Source organism: Orcinus orca, chromosome 7 (assembly GCF_937001465.1).
Source record: "Orcinus orca chromosome 7, mOrcOrc1.1, whole genome shotgun sequence".
In the NCBI taxonomy this organism is placed as follows: Eukaryota; Metazoa; Chordata; class Mammalia; order Artiodactyla; family Delphinidae; genus Orcinus; species Orcinus orca.
In genome coordinates, this window is record NC_064565.1 from 26,925,647 (window position 1) to 26,950,198 (window position 24,552).

Consider the following 24,552-nt stretch of genomic DNA (forward strand, 5'->3'; position numbering starts at 1 on the left):
GCAACCTAAATGTTCACTGGCAGATGAATGGATAAATAAAATATGGTGTATACAAACAATGGAATATTAATTCAGCCTTAAAAAAAAAAGGAAGTCCTGTCATATGCCACAACATGAATGAACAATGAGGGCATGACGCTAAGTGAAATAACCCAGTCACAGAAGGACAAATACTACATGATTCCATTTATATGCAGCATCTAAAGTCAAACTCTTAGAAAACAGAAAGTAGAATGGTGGTTGCCAGGGGCTGCAGGAGGCAGGAAAAGAAAAGTTGTTGATCAACGAGTACAGAGTCTCAGTTTTGCAAGATGAAAAGGTTCCAGAGATCTGTTGCATGACAAGGTGCATATACTTAACACTACTGTTCTGTACGCTTACAATTGGTTAAGATGGTAAAGTTTATATATTTTTTAGCACAATCAAAAAAGAAGTTAATCAAAAATAATGTAAATATCCATCAGCTAGGAACTGGTTATGTTAGAAACATACAATGTAATACCAGAGAGCCATCAAAACTGATATTGAGGACTTCCCTGGTGGCACAGTGGTTAAGAATCCGCCTGCCAATGCAGGCCCATGCGCCACAACTACTGAGCCTGCGCTCTAGAGCCCGCGTGCCACAACTATTAAAGCCTGCACGCCTAGAGCCCGTGCTCTGCAACAAAAGAAGCCACCGCAATGAGAAGCCCGAGCACTGCAACGAAGAGTAGCCCCCATTCACCACAACTAGAGAAAGCCTGCACGCAGCAACGAAGACCCAACGCAGCTAAAAATAAATAAATAAAATAAATTTATTTTTTAAAAAGCTACTGATTTTCGGTCATATCCACAGCCTATTTTTGAGTCAAAAACAGTTTACAAAAAGAGCAAAGTAGGGGACTTCCCTGGTGGTCCAGCGGTTAAGACTCCACACTCACAATGCAGGGGACCCAGGTTCAATCCCTGGTCAGGGAACTAGATCCTGCAGGATGCAATGAAGATCCCTCACAAGGCAACGAAGATCCTGAATGCTGCAACTAAGACCCAGTGCAGCCAAAATAAATAAATATTTTTTTTAAAAAAGAGCAAAGTAGTATTATACTACTCATACACACGTCTGTACCTATTAGGGATCTGTAAGGATATTCAGCGAGATTTAATAGTCGTATCTTTAACAGGAATACAGATTACTTTCTTTTTTATATTTTCCTGTATTTTTAAATACAATGAGTATGTATTAGGTGATGCCAAAGGATAGCTCAAAAGAGGAAGTGACTGCCACCACTGGTTCCAGAATCCTAGGATGGAATTTCACATTTCTCACTATATGCCTGGCACATATTGGGGGATCAATAAATATTTGAGAGGCAGAAATCAGCAGTGGTTAAGAGCTCAGGAATGAGACAGATCTGGATATGAATCTCAGTTCCAAAATTTTCTAATCAAGGCCTTAAAGTCTTATTCAGGGTGGGGATGGATAAACTGGGAGATCAGGATTGATATACATACCACTCTATATAAAATAGATAACTAATAAGGACGTACTGTATAGCACAGGGAACTCTATTAAATACTCTGTAATGACGTATATGGGGAAAGAACCTAAAAAAGAGTGGATATATGTATATGTATGACTGATGCACTGTGCTATACGGTAGTAACAAACACAACATTTTAAATCAACTGTACCACAATAAAAAATTTTTTAAGTCTTATTGAACTTCACTGAACTCCAACTTCTTCAAGTATAATACATCACAGAACAATACTTGCCCATTGCTGAAGGGAACATGTACTGAAAGCACTTAACACCATTCCTGGCTCAGAGGAAACACTCAATAAAATGATGGCCATTACTATTTATTGACTTGATTTACACTAGAAGCCCTCACGACAAAAAAAAATAAGCATTTATATAAGACTCCTCTGTTTAATTGTATGAAATTCCCAGCTGCATTAAAAAGCAAGAGTCAACACTTTCTTTGGTGGAACCAGAACACTGTGGCTGAAATGTATGATTACATTCCTATATCTAGAAGGATTACAACATAAAATTTACCATCTAGTTGATGCATAAACACAACTCATGAGTATAGGACACAGACTTATTAGTGCTTCAATTAAAAAAAAATAAAGAAAATATGCTTATTTCAGTCCACAAGTAGAATGGAAAAAGTAACTACAAAACATGACTAATGAAGATTTGACTTAGTTTAGAGAGAGATTAGAAGAACAAGTAACACTACGATTCATTTTGTTTGGCCTGTTTTCCTCACTACTTTTGGACGAGGAGCCTGTCTTTTTGGCACTGCTCTCCCCGCAAAGTCTGGCATAGAGCCTAATACAGTATAAGTGCTCAATAAATATTTACAAGATGATTTCTAAGAGAAAGTCTTAGTGAAACCGCAGGGAAAATTGAGTTAGAATTTATCTGAGAAAGTCTCAGTCAAAATGATTGGCAAGAGTTTAAAATGAGAGCCATCAGGTTTGGGGAGGGAAGGCCTTTCCTGATAACACCTGCATCTCTTTTGTTCAATGAGTTTCCCAAGCAACCTCAAACGGAACGTCCAACAGTAAAAACACACTCAACTTTGTCCCCCGACGGCGCGGGGGGGGGGGGGCATAAACCAGGGCCTAACGTGCTAAGCTTGTTAGGCTTTTGGCTCCAACGTCTTTCTAATGACCTGTCGACACTTGTTTAATGTATGCTTTACATTAAAAACAAACAAACCAAAAAAAGAATGGGACGATTCTCGTCAATCATGAGCCCTTCTGTAGCGTTTCTCCTTCGAACCAGACTTTAGAAGTTGGTTTGTAAGAGTGGGAGGAGTTAGCTCAGAACTTCTGAACCGGTTCTTTTTAGTCAAACTGAAGACGTGAAGGTTTTAGAGGCACCCTCCACAAATATATGGGTGCAATCTAATCCTGAGCAACTCAAAAGACAAAAAAAGTGAGACTCGGGGAGTGAAGAGTGCGGTGGAGCATGGCATTCTGGACTTGGGAACTACCCTCCCTCCATCCCATTTCCCCCACTCTTAATTAAAATGCAATTAAATTCCATTCAGCTATCTCTCACGTAAGAAACTACCAACTTGCCCGCCACGCCGCTCCCAGACGGCCACACCTGGTGTATTCGCTGCAGAATCTCCAACTCCCGCCACAGGTTTGGCCTGTGTCCGCCGCAAAGCGGAAGTCACTTCAAAGACACAAACTGAAAGTAAGAGAGTCTAAATACCAGGAATCTAAAACTCCTACGGCGTTCTTAGAAAACTCTTCCTCGACTACCTTTCGCTTGTAACCCTTTTCTCTTCTGCTAGGTTGGTGAAAAGGCTTCACCACAGCCCTGCGACTACTTCCCCGCCCCAAACTCCAAATCATTCAAAAGTTTGTCCTTTCTCATTGGCCAATGAGGCGGCGTGGGTACCGCCCAAGAACTACAATTCCCGTCAGGCCTCGCGGGAAGCAAACGGATGAGCTGAAATGGGCGGAGGCAAAGCACGCTGGGAACTGTAGTCGGCTGCAAGCCGAAGAGGGCAATCACCCCGCCTTTCCGCGCTGAGGCTGGAGAACCAGGTGTTCGGCTTAGAGCCTGTTACTGCTGAGGGGAGGAGCCAAGTCCTTAAGCAGCAGTCCCCACTTCCCACCACATGGAGGACGAAAATTTTCCTTTACTCCTATAAAGCAATATAAATACTCCTTGAAAAAATATGTTTGTCTTTCCAATACCTCCAGGTCAGTAAAAACTTCCAGAACTCCCCCACCTCGGGCTCCGACTCGTGGGAAAAGGTGGCTCTTTTACAAGTGGGCAAAATGGCTGTCCTCTTAGGTTTATCATTGGTTGTCCTTTGCGTCCTTCAAGGGCGGATACTTACAGCCGATTGGCTCTTTTTCCCTTGTGGGTGGAGAAAGACTTGTCCTGGCTCTCCCGCGGCCCGGGAGGAGATGAAGGGGTGGAGAGAAGGCAGTTTGTTCAGGCGTGATTGGATGATCCTCATGTCACTCCGAGGATGTACAACCTATGATTTGTCTACTGTCCCTCAAAGAGAACGAAGAGGCGGGGCTAGTGCGTGGTGGGAAGGGGCGGGATTTTGCCAGCCGTGGCTGCCGCTGGAGCCGGTGTCCGGGCTGGTGATGGGGTTAATTCCCTTTCGTAAGACTCTTACTTGCACCCACCCAGCCCCGCCGTCGCCCCGCCGCGCCGCGCTCCAACCGCCTCCTCCTTCTCCTCCTCCTCAGTAACGCGGGTAAGAGATGCCCTCCCTTCCCCCCTCCAGCTCCCCGGGAATAACGCGCTTCGCTCCCCTCCCCCGCCTGCCAACCGGTAGCGCTAACGGAGAAGGAGGCAGTCAGGGGAGAAGATGTGGTGTGTGCGAAGGTGGCCTTCCCCGCCGAGCGGTCGGCGCTCCAGTCAGGGCCCCGCCGAGGTGCTGCGGCTGCCAGCCTCGCCGGGAGGTCGGGTTCCGAGGGAGCCCCGGCTCGCCTGGCCCGCCGCTGCGGCTGCGACTGCATCTGCATCCAGTACCTTGTGCCCACCGCCCCCACCCGGGGGCCATGTGAAAAGCAAACCCCTCGAGGCCTAGCGGAGGAGGCAGGGGAAAGGTTCCCAAGTCCCTGCCATGGCTGCTGCTGCTTGCTTTTGCAGCCCTAGGGACTCGGGAACCAGCCACAGCAGGCCTGCCCGGAGCGGGTGCCGTGCGTGGCTCTGCTCTCCCGGGTGGCTGGCGCCGGTGCCTCAGGCTCCCCGGCCCACCCCACGGCCGTCACCCCCGGCCTTGCACCCCGAGAATTTTTAGAAAGGAAGTAAGGCATTCCGACCGTTTGGTGAAATGTTAGGTGGTGCATTTTGCGTGTGGTACCAGAAAAAGCACAATGGGAATATTACAAAGAAAGTTGAATGACTGTCAGTGCCACGGACTTCGGGGATCAGATTTACACACATTATGGGTGAGCCTTAGGCCCTGCCCCCCAGATTCCTGTGTGATTGAAGTTTTTCCTCGCTCTCTTTTTTTGTTGCTAGGTGCAGAGGAGAGTGCCTCTGCTCTTATGCAGAAACAAACTGTTGAGGCTATCAGGTCCCGCGTATAATTGGGGTAGCAAGTCATCTAAGTAAAAGACAAAGAGAGCTTAGTAAATAGCAGATGATTTTTCTAATATGATTTCCGTGAAAAAAAAAAAACTGTGTATGTGTATATATATATGTGTATATATGTATATGCATGTATGTATATATCTCTGAGGTTATGGTTTGCCTGATTGTAATTCTGAAGAAACCCTCTGCTTTTAGCCTAAATGTCTATGATTACAAGAACTTTGGAATAATGAAAAGATGGTTAAAGTCAAACTGGCAGCCCACCTACTTGTAATATTTGAAACAGTAAAATCTGTGTGATATTTAACATAGTAGGATACCAGTGTGACTAGGTTAATTGGACACACCTCAACTTACCAGAATTTGACATATTTGGCCATATTTGAGAGGGAATGCTAACAAAATTTGACATATTTGGCCATATTTGAAAGGGAATGCTTCTTTCTCACACGTTGATTGAGTGCTCATCTTCTCAGCCCTTGCTTCTTTGTGGGGGGTGAATATGTTCTTAAATAATGGATTCTATAATTTGTTGTAGACATGTCTGTAATCAGAGGTAAAACCCCGGGCCCAGTCCTGAGGCTTACTTGTTACCAGAATAAACTTGGGTTCTGAAGAAATAGCTGAGTTTTGACTAAACATTGGACCATTTCTTCAGGGTCTGAGAAGACTAAAATGGTTTAATGATCTTCCATATTCCATAACTAATATACCTAGATAGAGAATTGACATAGATCCACAGATTCAGGACCTGAAAGAAATTTGGATGGTGTGTTAGAATTAAAAAATGAAACCCTGAGTATAACCCTGAAGGGTGAGTCCCCTCAGCTCCCCCCAAAAAGTACCCATAGCATACATTACTCAGCATAGCATTTTCTAAAACTTGTTTGGGTAATTGATAAATTACTATAATGCTTTCAGATCTCACGTGCCTTATGTACAGAAAGGGTGATGAAAATGTAGGAGGCATCTGTATTCTCTTAATAGCTGCAGGACCCCTCTATGAGCCTCAGTTCAGTTTCCTCATCTATAAAATGGGGGTGGTTATGCTTAACTCACGGAGTTGTGAGAATTAGAGATGAAGTATGTAAAGCCTCTCACATTGTGCCTAACACATAGTATGTATCAATATGTTAAATATTAACTATTGTTATTTTCACACATTAAGAGAATGAGTTTGTTTCTCAAATGCATACAGTATTGTTGGAGCCTCAGAACATGTTCTGTTAGGAGTGCTGTGGGGATTTTCGTTTATGCTGTGACTTTAAGTGCAGTTTGTAATTAGCCATTTTCAAAGGGAAAGGTTTGTGGGAAATTGATCATCAGGTACAAAAGAGTTATTTATTTTACAGGAGATTTTTTTAAAATAATTTTTTGGAAACATCTAGTCTTTGTTGTTTTATTTATTTTTATTATTATTTTTTGGCTGCGTTGGGTTTTTTTGCTGTGCACAGGCTTCCTCTAGTTGCATCGAGCCAGGGCTACTCTTCATTGCTGTGCGTGGGCTTCTCATTGTGTTGGCTTCTCTTGTTGCGTAGCACGGACTCTAGGCGCACAGGCTTCAGTAGTTGTGGCTCGTGGGCTCTAGAGTGCAGGCTCAGTAGTTGTGGCTTGCAGGCTCAGTAGTTGTGGCTCGTGGGCTCTAGGGTGCAGGCTCAGTAGTTGTGGCACACGGGCTTAGTTGCTCCATGGCATGTGGGATCTTCCTGGACCAGGGCTCAAACCTGTGTCCCCTGCATTGGCAGGCAGATTCTTAACCACTGCACCACCAGTGAAGTCCCTATAGGAGATTTTTCTATTTTGCAGTAAAATGCAGGTGTTTGTTGACTATTTCAAATGGATTATCTGGAATAAAAGTGTGTGGTAAATTATTTTAGTGATAAATCATTATAATATCTTTAAATTTTATTTAGCTGATGTTTCAAGATCAAGTTTATATAGTTGCTTTCCACATTCATTGTGCTACCAGGGGCAAGCAACCGTTGAACTCTTTATGGTGTTAAGATTAAGCAAGTTGTTTGAATTCGTTATGGCCATAGGCTTACTACTGTTTTGTTGCTGTTTTTAGTTCTCATTATTTACCAGTTCTTAAGTGTTTCTTTTCTGTGGTACAACATGCCAGACACACTGTTCCTTTCTCCTCCCAGGCACTTTTGAAAACATACTGGGTCTTCACACATAATAGTGTCCTTGGAGTTTGTACAGTGAGACAAATTTAAAGTTAGCCTGAAAACAGTTTTATTATGAAGACTTCTGACAGTAATTCCAGGCCAGGGTTCAAGGCAGCTACACCTTATGCTGAATAGCGAGCTGAAATATATAAATGTTATGGTGGACCTCCGAAGTTACTGAACCCAGTACAGTTGGATGCTCCTTCGAGGGGCATTAAATGGCAGCAGCGTAGAAAATTTTGTAAATTGAAATACACTTTTTCAAATATTATGCAGAAGACAAGAATTGCCAAGTAATGAAAGAGATGTTCTTGTACTGGCACTATAGAACACATAATTATACCCATTTGAGTTAATGTTAAGTTTTGTGGGTTAAAATAAATATATTTATTTTTATTTATTTTATTTTTGGCTGCATCGGGTCTCCGTTGCTGCGCACGGGCTTTCTCTAGTTGCAGTGAGTGGGGGCTACTCTTCGTTGTGGTGCGCAGGCTTCTCACTGCAGTGGCTTCTCTTGTTGCAGAGTACGGGCTCTAGGCACGTGGGCTTCAGTAGTTGTGGCTTGCGGGCTTTAGAGCGCAGGCTCAGTAGTTGTGGCGCATGGGTTTAGTTGCTCCGCAGCATGTGGGATCTTCCCAGACCGGGGATCGAACCCGTGTCCCGTGCATTGGCAGGTGGGTTCTTAACCACTGTGCCACCAGGGAAGTCCCTAATGTTAAGTTTTAATTCCTTAGAAATAAAGAAGCACTGAGAGTTGATAACAGTTTTATTTTTTCCATTCTTGAAAATGTTACAATAATAAATCCTTAAGACTGATAGGTTTATATTATATTGTTGCTATTTGCATTAGAAAATCTCACTATTAACACTTTCATGATCTATTGTAAATATGTTGGGCAGCCTGTATGTCAAAAAGGTGTGGTTCCAAATGGTAGTGAACTTTTCAGATAGCACTTGCTGCTCCAAACCACAGAATCAGTACACTATCTTTTCAGTCATATCTACATACAGTGATGATAACTTACTACTTATAACTTAAGATGAATAAACTGTTATTATAAAGAGAAGGGAGCGTGTCAGTTTGTTCTCGGTATAATAGTAGTCTTTTTCTAAAGGAGTAAAATAATTTTCCCACCTGATCCCTGTGAATTCTGATAATGCTTACTAGTAATACAGACATGGGCAAAGAGTCAAATCATATAATCAAACAATTTTATTAAGTTAACTTTGCTTTCCAAATAAGGATATGTTACATAGTAACAGATTTGCTTATACCTGATAAGTATGTGTATTTTTCTAGGATTTAATTCAATAGTTATTGGCTGGTGGTTGAAATAAGAGATGAGTTATTTAATCCTGGCTCAAAACTAGTTCTCTACCTTATTTTCCTGCAATTTGTTTTTTTATTCCCAGATTTTATCCTTTATTATTTTGCCTCTTCTTACCTTTTTAGTTTCTACACATACCTATTAACTTGAAATTTTTTCCTATGAGTTTTGAAAGCCTACACTTCATGATTTTTGTTATTCTCTTTGCCATCTGAGTTGTAGATTTGCGACTTTTTTCTTAATATCTACCTGTAAGCTCACTTCTCCAAGCAAATTGTGACGTTTTTGAGCCTTCTTATTTCATAAATACTAGACCACATAACATGTTTAAATGATTGTTCTTGTAGCCTGCTTGACTAAAGTTTTCATCTACAACTCCCTAAAGCTACTTTCTCTCCAAAAGAAATTAAGTATGGAACATAAACTACATTCATTTTTAACTCTTGACCTTTGTTCTTAAAAGTCAATAATTTGATATTGTCTTGTCTTAAGAGTTTAAAGTACTATAATTTGACTTCTCCCAACTTTAGCTTGATCAGTGACAGATATAATTTACTTTTGTGGTCTGCTTGTGCAATTAACTTCACTAATCTGCCTTCTACATGAAAGAAGTTCCATACTGGTATAAAATATCACCTTACAGTCTGAGTTAGAAGTTTAACTAACTGCAGATTTCACTTTGTTGTCTTGGCCCTCACTGGGGAGGGCAGCTATGGGATTTAAAGGGTTTTTTTTCTTTAAGTTTTCATGTTGTGGGGGGAAAAAATCTGTACCTATATGCAAAGCAATGGCTTAAATGAGCATAAGGCCTTCATGTTAAAAGTCCTCTTGGGGAAGCAGCTTATTACAGAAGTTCTGTGTTTAAAAATAAGTGTCTTTTTACTGGAAACAACCCAAATACCCCTCAGTGACTGAATGGTTAAACAACATATGCTATATCCATTCCATGGAATACTATGCAGCAATAAAAAGGAACAAACCATAGTATATAGCAACTTGATGGATCTTGAAGGAATTATGCCAAGTGAAAAAAACAATCTTGAAGTGGGATAACCACATGGTTCCATTTATATAACATTCTCAAAATGAAAAAATTAGAATGCAGATCCGTGGTTGCCAAGCATTGGGGATGGGGTGGGAGGATAAGAGTGGTTGTGACTCTAAAGGGTTAACATGAGGGATCTTTGCGGTGATTGAACAGCTCTGTATCTTGATTGTGGCGGTGGTTACATAAATCTATATACATGTGATAAAATTACATAGAAACACACACGAAGGAGTGCATGTAAAATTGGTAAAATCTGAATAAAATTGTGGATTATATCAGTGTCAATACCTGGTTTTGATATTGAACTACACTTACACAGTCATCCCATGTTATCCACTGGGAATTGGTTCCAGGACTCCCCTTGGATACCAAAATTCACAAGTGCTCAAGTCCCTTGTATAAAATGGCATAGTATTTGCATATAACCTATGTTCATTTTCCCATATACTTTAAACCATATCTAGATTACTTATAATACCAAATGCTATTAAGTCGTTGTATTGATAACTACAATGCAAATGCTGCATAAATAGTTGCCAGTGCACGGCAAGTTCAAGTTTTGCTTTTTGGAACTTTCTGAAATTTTTTTCCTGAGTATTTTCAGTCTGTTGGTTGGATCCACAGATATGAAACCTATGGATATGGAAGGCCAACTGTATAATGTTATCATTGGGGGAAACTGGATGAAGAGTACATGAGAGCTTGCTGTACTGTTTTTTACACTTCATGTGAATCTATAATTATTTTAAAATTATTAAGTCAATTACAGAAAAAAAATACCCTTTACTTATATGTATGTTCCTGTATAGTATTGGGAAAAGAGCATCTGTTTTTTGTTTTGTTTTGTTTAATTAATTAATTTATTTTTGGCTGCGTTTGTCTTCCCTGCTGCATGTGGGCTTTTTCTAGTTGTGGCACGGGGACAACTATTCGTTGTGGTGTGCAGGCTTCTCATTGCGGTAGCTTCTGTTGTTGCAGAGCACGGGCTCTAGGCACGTGGGCTTCAGTAGTTGTGGCACACGGGCTTAGTTGCTCTGCAGCATGTGGGATCTTCCTGGACGAGGGCTCAAACCTATGTCCGCTGCATTGGCAGGTAGATTCTTAACCACTGCGCCACCAGGAAGTCCCAAAGCCTCTGTTTTTAAACAAATATCCTCTGCAAAATACCAGTCATACATTTCTTATTGTTCATGTACATCTGCATGCAATAGAAATACTTCTACGTCAAGCATACCCAACACGCAGTTTCCATTTTCATTTTATATGCCTTGTTTCCCCTAAATGCCAGTTCATTCTTATTTTATTAGGGCTTGCTGCCTTTCACTTTACAAGCTCACTTCATATGAACTAGAAAGAATCTGATATCAGTCATCTATATTGTTCATTTTCCTGTTGCTAGAAAAGGATTTTGTCAAGGGAGGCTGTACATTCATTATTCAACTAAATAATTGCATTTTAAGCAATTGATCATCTGTAAAACAAAATAAAAGATTTTGTTCTCTTGTAAAGACAGCAAATGAGGTATAATTTGGGGGAAGAAAATGATATTAGTGCTTGTTAAGTTATACTATGGTTATAATGCGACCATGAACCTTTTCATACAAAAGTATTAAATGTTTTAAAGCAATGTGGGAAGATTGTGAGGAGGTCAGAAGTACAAGTTGTAGGCCACCAATTTGGGGAAGGTACACTTTCTGTGATATGGTTGATCTTGATCCATTTTGAATGAATTTTTGTGTATGGTGTGAGGTAGGAGTACAAATTCATTCTTTTACATGCAGGTATCCTTTTTTTTTTCTTAATCTCAGCACCATTTGTTATTCTTTCTCCATTGAATTGTTTTAGCACCTTTGTTGACCATAACTGTAGAAGATTAGTTCTCAATTTTCAATTCTATTCCATTTTATTTATTTATTTATTTATTTATTTTTAACATCTTTTTTGGAGTATAATTGCTTTACAGTGGTGTGTTAGTTTCTGCTGTATGACAAAGTGAATCAGCTATACATATACATACATCCCCATATCCTACATCCCCATATCTCCTCCCTCTCGCATCTCCTTCCCACCATCCCTATCCCATCCCTCTAGGTGGATACATATTCCATTGATTTATATGTCTGTCATTATGCCAGTAGTCCCACAATGCTTGATTATGTAACTTTGTAAAAAAGTTTTGAAATTGGGACATGTGAGTCCTCTAACTTTGTTATTCTCTTCCAAGATTGCTTGGCTATTCTGGATCCTTTTTATTTCTATACGTAGTTTAAGATCAGCTTGCCAGTTTCTGCCAAGAAAGTAGCTTGGATTTTGATAGGGTTGTGTCAAATAGGTAGGTCAATTTGGCAATATGGGGAATATTGCCATTTTAACAATATTGAGAGTATTTCTTTACTATTTAGTGATTCATTTTTTGAAAAGTAATAAACTTACTGCTTGTTAACCTAAATACAGTTGAACCTCCATATCTGTTGGTTCCACATACATGGATTCAACCAACAGTGAGTCGAAAAATAGTTTAAAAAAAAAAAAATTTCCAGGAGGTTCCAAAAACAAAACAGCTCACCATGTTTGGGAGACTATTTATATAGAATTTATATTATGTTTACAACAATTTACGTAGTATTTACATTGCATTAGGTATTATAAATAATCTAGAGATGACTTTAAAGTATACCGGAGGATATATGAAGGTTATAGGCAAATACTGTGCCATTTTATATGAGGGACTTGAGCATTCATGGATTTTGGTATCCAAGGGGGATCCTAGAACCAATCTCCCATGGATATTGAGGGATAACTGTATCATATTTTACAAAAAATATATTTTCAAAACAAAAACATAACGAGAAGAATGGCATTGTCTTACATTTTTGCAGATCTCCATAATGTCTGGTTTATAAGAAGATAGCCGGGTTCTCATATATGTTTTTGCATTCACTCTAATATGATATGTGGTTTTGGTAGAAACATAAGACAATTTGGCCTCATACAGATACGTAGGGGAAAAGAGGAGGACCTCGTGCACCCTTTGAAAGCATTTTGATGATCTGCAGTGGTCATTGGTCCATACTTTGAGAACAGCTTGTTCAGTGGAAAGAAATACCTTTGGAAACTCAGAAATTTGGTGAAAGTCATAAGTCTGCCACTTAACAGCTGATGTGATTTTTGAGCAAGTTATTTAGCCTCTCAGTCTTTCTTCTTCTGTAAAATGAGGATAATGACACTCCCTTTTAGGGTTTTTATAGGGAGGAAACAAGATCATGCCTGTAAAGATTTGGGTATATAAAGACCACCAAAGAACTGAGGCTTGTCTTTTTTCATTTATATTTGTCCACCTCTATTCTATAGGATTAGCTAATTTTTTTCCACTGAAAGTGTACATACCACAGCATGGTAACCTTCATGTAAATTTGGTTCATTGTATAGTATTTACTTAAAAGCTGAACTTTATTCAGAAAATTTTCTACTGTCAGTCCTTTTAACTACATATTACGATAGCAAACAAGTACAGAAGAGAAGAGCCAACAAAAAGGGTAAAGGAATTTCTAAGAAATGGGAGAGTAAGTTGATGTCTCCTTTAAGACCATTTGTTGCCTTACTGCAGTCCTGCTATTAACTTTTGGAAGAATGAAGGAAAATGCAAAAATTCTGCCCTTAAATTAGAGAATGGTTCTTCAGAATGTATTTTCCCAGTTAAAATTAATAAAATTGAATTAAAATATAAATGATTCCAAATCCTCAGTGATTCTATAAATATTGAACCAAATTTCAGATAGACATTATTGCAGTTTTTTTACGAAGCAGGTTGAGAAACAGAATGAGGTGTGGGGTCCAATTTGGACAGGTTGGTCAGGAAGACCTCTTGACATTGGAACAAACACCAGACTGAAATGCAGGAACGAGTCATGTGAGGGAAGAACAACATTCTGGGTAGGAGGAACAGAAAGTACAAAGGCCATGGCACGGGGGCATACTTGGATGGAGACGGAAATTACACTTGTTTACTGAAGTTCAGCAGTGTTCTCCCAAAGACAGTTAGGATTTAAAGGAACAAGTACACTAAGAACACTCTAGAGTGTGGCTCTGGGGCTGTCAACTATGCATCTTTACTAGCTAAGTGAATCATTTCCACTGTAGATCCTCTTAATCCCAAACGTACTGAGTTTTAAGGGACATTTGCAAAGTCTAAACCCAAATCTTTAATCTCCACTTATCAAAGGTTTCCTGTCTTTTCAGTGCTAAACCAAGAGATGCGGTAGTTTTTCTTACAATTACCTGCATTTACATAGACCAGTAGGTAAATTGTTGTATTGGAATGTGAGAGGTCATCTGGTCCAACTTCAGTGGTTCTCAAGGATCAGTCCAGTGACAGTTACCTGCGCAGCTTTTCATAAAATTAGCTGCTTTTCCTTTCCTTTTTTCTTTCAGGGTGTATTAGAATGGGGAGATGGGTACATACCCGACTCATGCCTTTTTGAGCAAGCTCTTGTGGGGACCTTACATGATGGGAAAATCAAGCAGATAATCATGTAGCCTTTACTTGAACTATTCTAGTGACAGGACTGCATTCTTAAGGGACTTGTCTCTACTATATGTCTATATGGTAGAGATAAATATATATATATTGGCGGGGGAGTGTAGGGAAGGACAGCGTAGTCAGAGAAGAGGAGATCCAGCTGGTCCCAGACACAGTTGAAATGTTATCATAAAGGTGCATCAATATCAGTCACCTGTCCTTCTCCCCCTCCCTTCACACCCCCAGAGAACAGAAGTGTTGGTAGGGATGGGAGACTTTAGTTGCCCAGGCCCAAGACCCTCCTGCTTGGCCCTGTTGTCTAAAATGAGAGAAATTGGAGGACTAATCCTACAGATGTCCTCAGTAGGTACTTCGCCCCTTTATACCCCCACTAGCTGTTTAGCGCCCTTCTTAGATTTGCTGGGTTATATTCCATATTGTTGTGGGCAGAGAATCTACAGCTAGTCTTCAAAGCACACTAGATCTTGTCAGAGAACCAGGCAACTAGACCATAATGGTATCTTTGTGATTTTAGATTTTGTTTTCCTCAAGGTGGTATGACCGTAGGAAATGAAAGTCTTGGTGGACACTTTTAAAACCTATTTTTAGATCATTTTGATAACAGTCAAGTCGATTTGAAAAAAATGATGCTTAGATTTGAGTGATTCTACTCAGGTAATATCGCCAACTTCTGTGTCTTTCGAAATCAAAAACATTTTATGTTTATTCAGTACACTCAACAGATTGTAAACTTTTGTTTTGTTTTGGGTGTTTTTTTTTTTTTTTTACTGCAATAGAAAACTGACAAGCTGAGCTATTGTAGAACTTGGTACATTTCTAAACTTAACTTTTTGGAAAGTTTATATATTTTTTAAACTTCAAAAAAATCAAAACAATGCATACATGAAAAAATCAAACAGTACAGTGGATCTGTAATTGATCATTATTCCCTTATCTACTGTTATTATCAGAATTGATGAGTCACTTGAAGAGAACTAGAATGTTCTTAGCATCAAAAGTCAAATGGATTCTTTTTTTTACTAGTTTTTTAAAAATTAACTTATTTAATTTATTCATTTTTGGCTGCACTGGGTCTTCGTTGCTGCCCGCGGGCTTTCTCTAGCTGCGCTAGCAGGGCCCTCTCTCCGCTGCGGTGCACGGGCTTCTCATTGCCGTGGCTTCTCTTGTTGCGGAGCACAGGCTCTAGGTGCGCGGGCCTCAGTAGCTGTGGCTCACGGGCTCTAGAGCGCAGGCTCAGTATTTGTGGCGCATGGGCTTAGATGCTTCGCGGTGTGTAGGATCTTCCCAGACCAGGGCTCGAACCTGTGTCCCCTGCATTGACAGGCAGATTCCCAACCACTGTGCCACCAGGGAAGCCCAAATGGATTCTTTTTTAAGCTTCCATCAGTTCATCAAAATCCATGTCAATTTGTTTTGTTACACATTAGAAGCATGGATTTCCTGGTTTTTTGGAGGGTGTTTTTTTCAGTTTTCCTGGGGTTTCTAATTTTCTTTCTTTTTTTCCTGATTGACAAATAATAATGTACCATCAACATATCCTCAAAGTTATTCAATGTCTGTTTCATGGAGGCCTCTTTCCTTCAGAGATTTTCTCTTGGATTCTGTATCCTGCTCTCATCCTGGGACTTGACTTCACTGCCCTCCTAGGTTGAATCAACTGTTCGCTGGATCCTGTGGATCCTTCCTCTCTCTTGATTTTTACACTGATTTTGCTTGATAGTAGCCTGAAGTATCTTCCTAAGAAAGATTGCTTAGGAAGTAAAGCTTTGGAGACCTTATATGCCTGAGGTCTGTATTCTGCCATCATACCTGATTGGTAGTATGGAATGCTAAATTCAAAATCATTTTTCCCTTGTACTTAGACATAGCACTAGTGTCTTGTGGCATCTAGGTTGCTTTTCACAGATATGCTGATGAAATTTTCCAAGCATACAAAATTTTTTGGATGACTCAATTCTATAATTATTAACATTTTGTTCTATTAACTTTATCCTTTATCAATCTTATTTTTTGATGCATTTCAAAATACATTGCAAGGATCAGTATACTTCAGTCCTGAACACTTTGGCTTGCATATAAGTAACTAGAATTCAGTATTTGGTTACATTTTTATAGGTAGATATGCATACAGAAAAATGCACAAATCACAAACATACCATTCAGTGAGTTTTACAAATTATATACATCCCTGTCTATCAAGATATAGAACAGTATCATCACCCCACGAAACAAGAACCAAAAGTTCTGATTCTTTTCCACCATATGTTACATTTTCCTGTACTAGGACTTACATAAATGGAATTATACAATATGTATTCTTTTGTGTAAGGCTTCTTTCACTCAGCATGTTTTTCAAATTTATTCAAGTTGTTGCTTGTATGAATAGTTTCTTTTATACTAGAACAGTATTTTATTGAGTAAATATATAGTTGGTGTTTCTATTCTGTTGATGGCCACCTGTGCGCTCTTTCTGATTTTTAGTTGTAAATGAAGCGACTCACAAGAGTATTTGAGAATAAGTTTTAAATCTTCAAATTAGAAATACGTGCTGGGACTTCCCTGGTGGCACAGTGGTTAAAAATCCGCCTGCCGATGCAGGGACATGGGTTCAAGCCCTGGTCCGGGAAGATCCCACATGCTGCAGAGCAACTAAGACTGTGCGCCACAACTGCTGAGCCTGCGCTCTGGAGCCCCGCGTGCCTAGAGCCCGTGCGCTGCAACAAGAGAAGCCAGTGCAATGAGAAGCCCACGCACTGCAACGAAGAGTAGCCCCTGCTCACCGCAACTAGAGAAAGCCCGCGTGCAGCAACGAAGACCCAAGGCAGCCATAAATAAATAAATAAACAAACAAACAAATAAATAAGAAATACATACTAACATGCAATATACTGCACAGAAACACATTGGTTCATTTCTTCTTTATTTATTTATTTGTCTGCATCAGGTCTTAGTTGCAGCATGCAGGATCTTTCGTTGCAGCATGCGGACTTCTCCCAAGTTGTGGCGAGCGGGCTCCAGAGCACACGGGCTCAGTAGTTGCAGCACGCGGGCTTAGTTGTCCCCATGGCATGTGGAATCTTAGTTCCCCGACCAGGGATCAAACCCGAGTCCCCTGCATTGGAAGGCGGATTCTTAATGACTGGACCACCAGGGAAGTCCCGTTTCACTTCTTCTTTATTCCATTCTTTTCCTAACTCTTGAATTTTTAATACAAAATTAACTCATAACTTAGCTGAGAATACTGTCATACTTTATGTGATTTCTTGCTGTTCTCAGTAATATAAAGATCAGGTAAGAAGATTATTTAAAATCATCCCCTCTTTTAAAATTTTTTTATATTTTTGTTGAAACTTTAAAATTAACCTGTTTTTTCTAGTCCACTGATTGACTTTAGGTAATTAGGTGTAATTAAGAGCATCTTTACTTAGAAGTTAGTACTTCAGCATATAAAGTCGTTGAATTTTAGAGATAGAAGTTTTTAAAGAATATGTTAGTCTGACGTTGTATGTGAATTGTCCTTGATCCAGAGAGGCATGACTTTTTCAGTTATGAATGCGTTTTGCTTGCTTTTTTTTTTTTTAATTTGGCTGCATTGGGTCTTCATTGTGGCGTGTGGGATCTTTTGTTGTGGCCCGCGGGTTTCTCTCCGGTTGTGGCGTGCAGGTTTTCTCTCTCTGGTTGTGGCGCGGGCTCCAGAGCGTGTGGGCTCTGTAGTTTGTGGCACACGGGCTTTCTAGTTGAGACATGCGAGCTCAGTAGTTGTGGCACGCAGGCTTAGTTGCCCCGTAGCATGTGGGATCTTAGCTCCCCCACCAGGGATTAAACCCGCGTCCCCTGCATTGGAAGGCGGATTCTCTACCACTGGACCACCAAGGAAGTCCCCACTTGCTTTTTTAATAAAGATTATTACTTCTCTTTGTTGTAATTTTGGAATGGCAGTTTACATTTTAAAAAGAAAATTTTTAATTAATTTATTTATTTTTGGCTGCATTGGTTCTTTGTTGCTGCAAGTAGGCTTTTCTCTAGTTGTGACAACGGGGGGCTACTCTTTGCTGCAGTGTGCAGGCTTCTTATTGTGGTGGCTTCTCTTTGTTGTGGAGCACGGACTCTAGGCACGCGGGCTTCAGTAGTTGTGGCACGCAGGCTCAGTAGTTGCAGCATACGAGCTCAGTTGTTGCGGCAAGCGGGCCCTAGAGCACATGGGCTTCAGTAGTTGCGGTGCATGGGCTCAGTAGTTGCGGCACATGGGCCCTAGTGCACATGGGTTTCAGTAGTTGCAGCGCATGGGCTCAGTAGTTGCAGTGCATGGGCTCTAGAGCGCAGGCTCAGTAGTTGTGGCACACGGGCTTAGTTGCTCCATGGCATGTGGGATCTTCCTGGACCAGGGCTCGAACCCGTGTCCCCTGCATTGGCAGGTGGATTCTTAATCACTGTGCCATCAGGGAAGTCCCCAAGTTTAAAATTTTATATTCATGACATGGAGTGTTTTTTGTAGCTCTTTAAGTTTTGTTAAAATAAGAATGACATTTTCCCATTGCCATACCGCATTACACAAAGGATTTTATACTGTTATAATATCCAGTGTACACATACCACAGCTTTTTGTGAGTGTTAATTTTCTTTTTAATGAATGGTGATTTTGAAATTTAATTCAAGTAAAAAAAGTAAAGTGGATTTTAGTATAGTATTCAAGCTGTATTTGTGGCATACGAAAGTTACTTCATGGCTTTTCTGAAAACTGCATACAGCTACACAACTTTTCGGTTGCATTTACCTTACTACTAAAATGGAAAATCCAATGATAGTGTTAAGAGGATTGACTCAAATGTTAAATGAAGCTTATAACTACTTTATTTGCATCTAACGCCTATCCTTTAATTTTAGAAAGGGCTTGTTTATCTTTTCTTGTGTCATTTTTTTCTTGGTTTATGTGGCATTTGTGAAAATGCTTGCAGAAATGCTAGTAAGGGATAATTGGTGTTCTTGTTTGTGAAAGTTACACTAAGATCACAGAAATGGCTAGTAATTAAATTGCTTCTGTTCTTCTTAAAGACATACCTCTGCCTTCAAGAAGCTCACGACTTAATCTGGGATCCACTTGAGTCAGAATTTCCGTATTATAAATGGCTGCAGCTTCCATTTCCTTTTTCTCCTCATCCTACTTGTCCTCCTCTTCTTCCCCTCGTCTTTGGACAAATTTGCTTAAAGATAAGACAGGATTAATGGAACTATGATAAAGTAGAAACTGAGTCTCAGTGGGTGGCCTTTTTAATTAAATATATGAGGTTCCAAGGATTACATGAGATTTACGCCTTCTAAATGCACAATAGAGAACCAAGTGAAAGTTGGTGGTCAGATAACCATTAATTGAATTGCTTTTACATAGCCTGTGGTAAAATTTAAATACAAGCATTTTTGTCTTGCCCTCATTTCTCACACAGCTTTTCACTTGGCATCCTATACTTCAGAGATATTAAATTATTTAACCAAAGTTAACATAACCAGTTAATGGCCTAGCCAGGACTTTATACTCCAAGTCCAGTTTTATACTATATCAAGGATAAAGGAATTAATCAGGTCACTTAATGTGCCTATTTTTTTAGTCCCAGAATGTAATAAGGGCACATTTATTGGGGAATATTTCAAAATAGATAGCTTGTCAGACAAATTACTATCAGACTCCATACTTTGTTCTTCTAGACTTTATAATGTTACTCCTAGAACTGCCAGTCGGTTAAAACTATTTACTTACGTACTTAAAAGACCTTCCCTCTTGTCCCCTGCATTGGCAGGTGGATTCTTAACCACTGCGCCACTAGGGAAGTCCCCTGGTGTGGGCTTTTTAAAGAGTTAGTATAAAACCTGACATATAAATCATGTTGAAATTTATTGGCCAATGTTGAATTTTTTATGCTGATATTTTAATATAGCTTTATTGAAATATAATTCACATACCATAAAATACACTTAAGTTCACAGTTCATTAGGTTTTAATATATTCACAAAGTTATGCAATATCACCATAATCTAGTTTTAGAACATTATCATTTCAAAAAGAAGCCCCATATCCATTAACAATCATTCTCCATGTTCTTTTCCCCTTCCTGCAGCCCTAGACAACCATTGATCTACTTTTCAGTCTCTATAGGTTTGCCTCTTCTGGAAATTTCATATATATGAAATCACACAGTATGTCATTTTTTGTGACTGTCTTTCACTTAAGCATAAGGTTTTTAAGGTTCATCCATGTTGTTGGATGAATCAGTACTTCATTCATTTTTGTGGCTGAATAATATGCCACTACATGAATATACCACATTTTTTTTCATCAGTTCATCAGTTGAGGGACATCTGCGTAGTCTCTACTTCTCGGCAATTATAAATGACACTGCTATAAACATTCTTGTACAAGTGTTTGTATAAACATATGTTTTCATTTCCCTTGGGTGTATACCTACCAGTGGAATTGCTGGGTCATATGGTAACTCTGTTTAACCATTTGAGGAACTCATCAACTGTTTTCTGGAGTAGCTGCACCATTTTGCATCCCCAGTAGGAATATAAGAGGATTTCTGTCTTTCTACATGCTCGTCAGTTCTTGTTATTGTCTGTCTTTTTGATTATAGCCATCCTAGTGGATGTGAAGTAATATCTCCTTGTGGTTTTGATCTGCATTTCTCTAATTATTAAAGTTGTTGAGAGTCTTCTCCCGTGCTTCTTATTGGCCACTTGATTTTATGTGAACTTTGATATCTAAATGTCGTTTGTGTAGCTCTTATGCACTCTACAGTTAATCAGTATATAGGCACTGTATTCCATATAAAATACCAGTATGTATACAAACACATTAAAGGATTAGCTCCAAGACGTATTGGAGAATTGGAGTGATTCATTAGTGTTTTCCAAACTTAACTGATAAATAGGGCAGTTACTAGTTTGCCTGGGATAGTCCCAGTTTATGCCTGTTGTCCTGGCTTAATTATAAAAGTGCCATCTTTCACTCTGAAGTATGCCCTGATTTGGATGATAAATTATATATGGCCAACCTACTGACAATTAACCTAGAGTACTTACTTGAATACATACTTGCTATCTACTAAATTAGAAGCTCCAGAAGAAAGGGGTGTGAAGCTATGTTTCTAGCAATTTCAGGGTCAAGCACATTTGTAATGTATCATTCTAGCAGAATGCTGGTGTTGCTCTATGACCCAAAACCCATTATCATTGTTTTAGTGGGACAGTGAGTTCCAAGTTAAAATTGGAGAGAAATAATCTAACCTGATAGCCTAGCACCACCCATCTCCTTAAAGTGATGATCGGGGAGGAGTATCAACATGCACATTGGACTGGCTTGTAGGGGCCGGAGGGTATGAGACAGTAAGTAAAGTGAAATAATTTACTGGAAGTAGGATGATCTCAGGACAGACCTCTAGTAAGAGGCAGTGAACAAAGCTGAGCTTCTCAATAATATTTTCCTTTGAGTTAGGTAAGAGTAAGAGAATTCATGAAGGTGTTCTTCATACCTGAGAACTAGGAGCAAGAATTAATGGGGATGGGGCTTCCCTGGTGGCGCAGTGGTTGAGAGTCCGCCCGGCGATGCGGGGGACACGGGTTCGTGCCCCGGTCCGGGAAGATCCCGCATGCCGCGGAGCCTGCGCGTCCGGAGCCTGTGCTCCGCAACGGGAGAGGCCACAGCAGTGAGAGGCCCGCGTACCGCAGGAAAAAAAAAAAAAAAAAAAAAGAATTAATGGGGATGGAGGGAGGCAGAAGTACTTTCAGACGTTGAGGCTATGTTAGAAGGAAGATAGAATGTAGTACTGTTGGGTTTTATTTATTTGGGGGTCAGTGAGATTTGGTAATATTTGCACATAGGGTTGTTTGTAAGCCAAGCACTTGTAAGATATCTACATAACTTATAAGATATCTATACAGTAGGTGTCAGAGATGCCCATCTGGGTTTTAAGATATATTTTTTTGTTAATTGTCCAGTTTTTGTCTTCAAGATGAGTGAACACATTTGACTCAGTATAAAGTAGTATGCATTAATTGTGGAGGGTCTTGTGCTGAGCCATTCATACTTGCTTATATGATTGATTACCTTTTAGCACCAATGCAACAGAGTTAAGAAATAAGTTAGGAAATGGCTTAAAAGGTAGGAGTTTATGTGTATCCCAGCATAGCTGTTGCCTCATGATGTCTCCATCATGAAATCCGGAAACTTCAGCTAACTTATTACCTATGATACCAGGCAACACAGCCTTAAATCTAAGTACCCACACTGTAGTAGCTCATCCAGAAACTCTTTGGATGGGGGGAGGAACTTTTTTAAAAAGCTTTATTGAGGTACAATTGATGTACAATCAGCTGTATTCAAAGTGTATATTTTGAAGATGTGCTGGTTTTCTAATTGATACTCTGGCAAGTCTGCCATTATAATTTGTCTTCTAAGGATACAGTCACTGAGTAGAGAAATGAAATGACCCATTAATTTAACTTGAGGAAATCATTGCGAATTATGCACGGGAAGAAGATTACATTGAGTTGTTATTAAGACTTGTCCATATTTATAGAGCAGGTACTCTTCTCTCTAAAATTCAAGAGCTAGTGACTTTTCATTTGTACACATTTAGCTGAGCGAATGGAGCAAATAATTACATGACCGATTAAGGACATGGTATAATAAATGCTTGAGAAGTTCCAAAGAGTAACGAATGGCTGGACTGGATTGGTGAGGGAAAGTTGTGAGGAAGAAAGTCGATCATGAAAACGTAGAGCAAACAGTAAGTAGGAGTTTGAGCTAGAGCTTGGAGAATAGATGTGATCGACCAGGCAAAAATGGGTGGAAGAGCATTCTAGATAAAGAGAGGAGCACCGGTGAGTACAGGTGATGAAAGGTGAATTGCCTAGCTTGGCTGTGGTCTAGAATGGATGAGGGGAAATCATAGTGGAAAGTTAAATTTGAGCAAAATAGTAGAGGATCTTAAATACCAAACTGAAGGATTGACTTGTGTCCTTTGAGTCAAGGAGAACTACTAGAGATTCTTTTGAGCAAGATAGTGTTGATACAGATTTCATTGCCTTATTGTTACTGGGACTCTGTGTTTCTATGTCACGTCTTCCTCTTTATGCTGTAGACCTTTTTCCTTTCCTACTTCCATTGTGGTTGTCAGGAAATTTATTTTTAAATTGTCTTCGATAGTCAATCTATCACCTCTTTATTTTTCTAAGTATTTTTAAATCTCTCTACTTATAATAAAGTGATAATACCAGACCCAGAAGAGAGAGGGAGAGAAAGATATATCATTACTATTATAGAATTAGAGTATGGCTTAATTTAGAAAATATTATGAGTTTTCAAGTAATATGAATCGTAGACAACATTTGGAGTCCTGAAAGATTCAAACATATTGGGTCCTCCTTGTATGTGATGATCCAAAGTTATACTGTTTCGTTACTTTTTTTTTTAATTGAAGTTTAGTTGATTTACAATATCGTGTTAGTTTCAGGTATACAGCAGAGTGATTCAGTTATACATATACATACATATATATTCCTTTTCAGATTCTTTTCCCTTATAGGTTATTATAAAATATTGAGTATACTTCCCTGTGTTGTACAGTAGGTCCTTGTCATTACTTTCTTGACCTTTATTTTAAAATATATATATTTAGAGAATAAAGCACATTCAGCTTAAGAATATCCCCCCGCCTTTTTTGGAATGTCAAAGAATCCCTAGAAGTTATAAATGTAGAGTTGAGGGTAAAATGAGAAGAGTATTTTCCTATTTTCATCTCATTGTTTGATTTCTTAATTCAGATGTACAAATAAAAACTGTGTTTAAAATATGAAGAAATAGACATAAACAGTTCAACTGTTTATCTTAAAGCTGAATTCATGACCCTAAGTGGTGGAAATGCTTTACTTTTAAAGGGTTGTGAGAATCTAATAGTGCAGGTTTTTTCACAGTGGTAAATCACTGGAATTTGTGTGCTTTTAATATTTTTAGGCTTTTATATTAATTTTCTATTTTCATTTTTGTTATTATATTACCCTTCTTTTATTTCCTAGGAATTAATTGTCCCTTAAATGTGACACGGCATAAATTATTTTCATTTAATTTCCTATGGAAGAAAATAATAAGCATTTAAGACTCTCTAATTTGATTCCACTCTATTGTTCACTCATTTGTTTAATCAGCCATTCCTTGAAAAAAATCATTTAGTGAATACTTGCCATGTGCCAAGCCCTGGCTTTGAGAATACAAAAATCAATGATATGTACTCTTGCCCCGGAGGAGCTCAATCTAATAAGTCATTACAAATCCACTTGGTAAGTTGGGGGAAGGGTAAGCTGTGACAAAGTGAGAGAGTGGCATGGACATATATACACTACCA

The 24,552-nt window shown here is 39.4% G+C and overlaps 2 protein-coding genes and 1 non-coding gene across 22 annotated transcripts in view; 2 read left to right on the forward strand and 1 right to left on the reverse strand.

Moving 5' to 3' along the window:
• The window catches only part of ZRANB3 (zinc finger RANBP2-type containing 3), a 264,853-nt gene extending 261,126 nt beyond the window's left edge, over positions 1–3,727 (reverse strand). Inside the window, exon 1 of one of the 6 annotated variants that reach the window (XM_049712663.1) lies at positions 3,709–3,727. The gene's annotated coding sequence lies outside the window, so the exon portion shown is untranslated. Of the gene's footprint in view, positions 1–3,078; positions 3,349–3,708 lie in introns of those variants that run through there. The other 5 variants (XM_033420297.2, XM_049712662.1, XM_049712661.1 and 2 more) reach the window with 5 other exon arrangements.
• On the forward strand, positions 885–957 carry TRNAV-CAC (transfer RNA valine (anticodon CAC)). Its single transcript has one exon. It is a non-coding gene; the product is annotated as a tRNA-Val (tRNA).
• A 328-nt stretch (positions 3,728–4,055) lies between the features above and the next one.
• Positions 4,056–24,552, forward strand: part of R3HDM1 (R3H domain containing 1) — a 180,959-nt gene continuing 160,462 nt past the window's right edge. For 12 of the 15 annotated variants that reach the window (XM_033420306.2, XM_049712650.1, XM_033420313.2 and 9 more), the window contains exon 1: positions 4,059–4,226. The gene's annotated coding sequence lies outside the window, so the exon portion shown is untranslated. Of the gene's footprint in view, positions 4,227–24,552 lie in introns of all 15 variants that reach the window. The other 3 variants (XM_049712659.1, XM_049712658.1, XM_004265445.4) reach the window with 3 other exon arrangements.